Genomic DNA, 6000 nt, shown 5'->3' with positions numbered 1-6000 from the left:
AGTATTGTATGGCATAAACTACTTAAAATAAATTACTAACACTGAGGTAGTTTTCACTGATAGAGGAATGTGTGTAAAACACCCTGACATAAAAAATAAATCAGCTTTCGCTTCAATTATTAAGTGCTAAAAGTAACATTCTCAGATAGAAAAGGCTGGGCTTCCTGCTTTTTAATGATAAATATGTATGAAAAAGAGAAGTGTCACCATGGAAACCAAAGTCTTGCCATAGTTTTTCATACAGGCGAATGTTATAATGGAAACTTGTGTTCATTGCAAAAACAAACAGCTCGAGACAGAGTCAAAGGTAGTATTACAGCATTGTCAACTTTGTCAGCTTGAGCCCCTTTGCAGTTCATTTTCTTTTATCCAAGTCTTCCTGTGTTTCCCATCTGGATTACACTGTCATACTTCAACCTGCTGTCTAAGGTGAAAAGTTTAATATATTTCCAGTTCAATAAAAGAAAAACTTTAATAAAGATGAAAGGAAGATAAGTATCCAAAAATGCTTCTCTTCACCTGTATTTAATTATAATGACAAAAACTACTTAAATCAATTTAAAATATTAAACAAACAACAAAAAAAAAAAAGAAAAAAAAAGGAAATGAAATTAAGGCACTAATCCTGCAGGCACAGTTCTTCATGACTTTAAACTCATGAATAGCTTTACTGTTGTGACCAGTGCTTTTGTAATCAAGATGTTTGTGTAAGTGTTCATTAGCAAGTTCAGTACTTGGGTGTGTGAGTGCAGAAAACACATAGAAGATCACAGATGCCGTTAAATAAGACAATATACCAAGAAGGAGAAAATATGAGCAAATGGGACTGTTAGCTTACAAAAACTGTATTCCAGAATGCTGGCAAGGATTATGACCTCCTGTTTGGTACATTTGTCCTGCTGAAGGAAGACAGTCTCTTCAGTAAACAGAGATGATAAAGCATGTGCGAATTTGGAAGTGGTATCCTGGAGTGGATGCCTTTCAGCATGTTTCCTTTGCCAAGGCTATATGCCAATTTACCAAAACACTCTGCCACAGCTGGGCAGCACAGCGTTGCTGCATCTCACTTTCTTGGAGTCAAATCAAGAACCCATTGCCCACAGACAAGAAACGCTATTCTCCCAAGGAGTCCCTTTGGTTTTAATAGGACTGATTGGGTGAATGAATAAAACACAGAGGAATGTGAGTGACCGGCTCAAAATGTGGCAGCTGAATCACCTCTCTGAAAGCCAGGTGGACAGCCTGGGTAAGTAGGAGCCACTGATGTCCATGGCGTCATTCCCTACCCTATGAACCCACATGCTACGGGAGTCTCTGAATATCTTTATGATAACTCGGCTGACTTTCTATTATCAACTGTTCTATTTCTTCTATACAGCATAGGAGTTCTTTGAATTATTATGGGCTATTATTTAAATGCATATTTAAATTCCTGTAGACAGGAGATTTTTAACCCCAATAGACTACAACTGCTCCATTAAATCTGTTTCAGTATTTCATGTCTATTTGGCTGCTGCACATACAGAACAATCTGTGAGCAGTTATGAAATTTCTTATTTTTAAAATTAGGTTATGGGTGTATGCACACATGAATGACTGGTTAGAAAAAATATTAGTTATCTGGCATTTTCAAAATAACCCTCAACACTTCTCTGCCTTTTGAAGACTAATTACCTGCAAAAAAAAAAAGTTTTAAATATTTTTTTTAGTTTCATAAGCCAAGAAAGGTTTCTAATATCACACCATTCGTATATTTTTGATTTAAGTGACATAAAAACAGCTGAAACCATTTGCTTACATTTTTTTCTTAAGATCAGCTGCATTTGGACTAAGATCCTATACTTTTATCCCAGAGAAAACTTCAGCCTTGGACCTACACAATATGCTCAACCTTAATTCTGTGGGTTGTCCCACTGCAGCTAGCAGGGCTACTGAAACAGAGAAAGCCACAATACTGCATTTATGACCAAGCTTAACTTTGCTACCAGGACTACTCTCAGCAGTCAAGTTAAGCATAGGTATACGTGTTTTTCCAGGACCTGGGTCTAAGTCTTTTTTACAGTACTGGACTCTTAATGGTTTCACCATAAAAATCTGAATCAAGGAGTTATAAATGAAAAATACGACATAAATGTACACGGAGTGGCACAAATGGCATCATCATACTAATCACACCAGAGATTTTCAGGGAGCAAAACAATATAAAATAATTCAAATCTTTCTACTGAGGAAAGAAAAAAAAGAGTTAATTGAATAAAGTACTTCAGAGGATTGTAGTCCACTTATGTTTTCATTTAAATACACATTAAGATTTTTCTAAAAAGGCCAAAGACAGTTTTTGTAACGCCACATATGGATGTCGGCAGCATATGTAAAAGGGAGAGAGAACAGCTCATTCTCGTTAGGTTTAGTGCCATATTTTTCTAGGTAAGATCAGCTGTAATAGTGGTATTTCATTGTGATTTTGAAACATTAATTTGCTCAATAAAATGTGCTGGATTTTTAATAAATGGAAACCCCAGAATACATGCATGTTCATGGTCAAGTGCCAAGCATGATTTAAAGAAGGCTATTGTGAGTCTACTTTTATTGTACTTCGTAGACCACCAGGATCAAATAATGTGTGGCCTACAAAGCAATTAGGCATTTACAAAAGATTCTTTCCTAGAACAGCATGCTCAAAAACAAAAGAAAATCCAATTTGTAAACAGCAAATACCTAAGGCAGGAACCTGTGCTCTTTATAGTCAGTAAAAGCAGATGAGGATTTATCATATGAAAATAAGAGTGGTTATTGAAATTTTCTTCAGGTCACACAGAACAGTGAAAATTGTGTACTCGATCATATTCTTTTATATAGTGATGAATGCCTGGTCCTTATGCCAGCTGATGCCAGTGGGGAAGTTTCATCTCCATTCCTCACACTTCTTTCCGAGCTCCAACACCAGGCGAACCAAATCTGAAGCCCAGATGCCACTTTCCTCTGGTTGACTTGGGTGGCTGTGCAGAGAAACACAGGCTGCTTTTCCAAAGGCTGAACTATTGCTTGTCATTCACCCCTGTCACTCCTGGATTTGATGGTCTTGGTTCTCCCTCTTCAACAGTTACTGCACAGCCAGAGCGGGCACTGCAGATGTCTCTTGTCCGTTTTCCTGGCACAGCTTCACCAGTGGCAGGGCTGGTTTAGAGCCTGGCTGCAGCCTCACTGTGCCTCTCAGGAGAACAGCCCCTGCCTGAACCAAGGGCCATATTCTTCTGGTGGTACAGGCAGCAAATAAGGCCTTTAACATAGACTCTGAAGGGCCATCAAAACCTACTTGTGATGTGTAGTGTAGACACACTTTGCCTGGTGTACATTGCTGGTAGTAGCACCCTTGTTCCTTATCACTGTCCCCCAGCAGTGTTAAAGTCACATTCTTGTCTCACTGGAGGAATTTCCCTATATAATGTTCCTATCAACAGAAATGCAAGGGGCATCCATGTAAAACCATATACTCCTAAATGCCTTGTCAAGGTCTGTGTTTAAGGTGACATCTGAGATCTATACAGAGAGGAACAAACCTTCATGAGAACTTGGGCAGCCCATGCTTCCTATTACTCTCAGTTAAATAAAGCAACTTCATTGTTTCTTGTAAACAAAGACTTGGAAATACAATCTAAAGTAACAGCAATTAAAGTCAAACATCCAGTCTACCAGGTTGACAATCTGCTCCAGTGTAAATATTCTCTAAAGGCTGTACCCACCTACAGTCTGAAAGGACTGTTAGGGTCAGAATACATATTATTAAGGTACCATAGTCTGATGAATGGAATCAAGCTGAAAAATACATGTGGCTTTAAACTAATTGTTTATATTCCTCTGAATTTAACAGAAAGTAAAAACTTAACAGGCAGAATTATAGCTGGTATAAATCTGTACAGCTTCACTGACCTGATCTATATCACCTGGGGATCTGACCCACACTATTACATCTTCAAGGAAAACATCCTATGTTTGCTTGCTTACTATACCCAAAGTATTTTTTTATTATTTAAAAGCAAATCCTTTCCTCTCCTCTCCCCTCCTCTCCTCTCCCCTCCTCTCCTCTCCTCTCCTCTCCTCTCCTCTCCTCTCCTCTCCTCTCCTCTCCTCTCCTCTCCTCTCCTCTCCTCTCCTCTCCTCTCCTCTCCTCTCCTCTCCTCTCCTCTCCTCTCCTCTCCTCTCCTCTCCTCTCCTCTCCTCTCCTCTCCTCTCCTCTCCTCTCCTCTCCTCTCCTCTCCTCTCCTCTCCTCTCCTCTCCTCTCCTCTCCTCTCCTCTCCTCTCCTCTCCTCTCCTCTCCTCTTTGTTGAAAATTTCCAGGAACACAAAATGCAACTTGTAAATAATCTTTGGCTTGGCAAGCTCTCATCCACTAACAGTTTACATATTGTTCTGATTAGACAAGCTAAACATGGTACTAAATATGCAGACGTGTTTCAACTCCTGATGACAGCTTGTGTATGATTTACAGCACTGCCTGCTAAAGGCAATTGTTCTGGTTCAGTATTCCTGTTTATTTATGCCAGCATTTTGCTGTAAACAAAGCCATTTATGTCTCAGATGGCTACTGACAAAGTTTTTTGAAAGCTCAGTCCCAACAAATGTGCAGACATATATCCACATTTTAAATAAGTGTGCTGGTATTTTTATACTTTTTTGGGTTGAAATCAAACTGAAGAGATATGTTCCTATGGCAGGTCAGACATTGTTTTTGTCTGATTCTCTTTTCTCATAAACAGAAATTCAATGACAACCCAACAGACTGGTAATATCCCAAACACAAAAACAATGCAAATGTTTTTTCATTTTGTTTTGGTATGGAGACTCCATAGTACAATTCACATGGGGAAAGAAGCCATCTCCAAATATTTCCTTTAAGTCAGTATTATCGTGAGAATTTTTTTCCTTAGACTCACAGTGGATCTTAGCTATAAGATTATTCTCTTACTACCTATGCAGACCTATACATAAATTGACTGATGGTTGGTATGTCCTGGTGAAGTAGGGTTACAGACAAAGTTCAAATGCCTTACAATCTTCTGCAAAATTTGTAACTACCTGACCAGAAGGCAGTATTCTGGTTTGCACAGCAGAATGAGTAACTTCCACTAACAATGAATGGCAATGAAAAAGTCTGCCTCAGTGAGAAAATTTGTGATTTTCAGCAAATGGGACAGAAGTAGGTTCTCTCTCTGTCCCTCCCTCCCTGCCCCCCCATATAAGATCCTGGACCTTCGGTGGTTACTATTACACCTTCTGTTTCCCAGGCAAAGGATATACTATACGTACAGGCTTTTCCCTTTTCTAGGCTGGCAATTGGGAAGCTTTATCCATATTTCAATATGAAAGTCACTGATAGATACCTGACCTGATCCTGCTAAACAAATGGCAAGACCAGCACCTCCACCAGTCCATACAGCAGCCAGTAGGTACCAGCTTGGATCAGAAGCACCAAGCTCTACAAAAGAGCAGTATGAGCAAACTGAAGTCTTGAAGTTAATTGCTCTGCATCAAAATATATGGATGTTTTTTCCTACCGAACATTGCTATTTTTTGAGCTTTTTCATTTTCAGACTTCTCTCTCTTTTTTTATTTTACAAGATGAAAACTTATCTCCAGAGCGCACATACTCTCCATCGCATCTTGGGAGCAGTCCTTCCTCCTACTCTGTGTAAAATGACCTTCTTGTGGTGCATGGTGGCTTTCTCCTCATCATTCACCTTTGGCCCCTGGATTTTTTGACCATTCCCCAGAAATCTCCACCAAAGCCATTGTGGGGTCTAGCATGCAGAGAAACATCTTCCCAAAGGGGTAACAGAGGATAACAATTTGGCTAGCACTGCAGCTAAAGAACATCACCTATAAACCTCCCACGCTGACCATGTATTTTTTGTCCTACGTGGAAGTAAAAAAAACCCACAAAACCATCCAACACGCACCCCCACCCACCCCCCCAAATCACAGGAGTAGGCTAATTGAAA

This window comes from Falco peregrinus, chromosome 6, assembly GCF_023634155.1.
Source record: "Falco peregrinus isolate bFalPer1 chromosome 6, bFalPer1.pri, whole genome shotgun sequence".
NCBI classification, from domain to species: domain Eukaryota; kingdom Metazoa; phylum Chordata; class Aves; order Falconiformes; family Falconidae; genus Falco; species Falco peregrinus.
The sequence above is the reverse complement of the archived record's forward strand: the minus strand, read 5'-3'. Positions refer to the sequence as shown.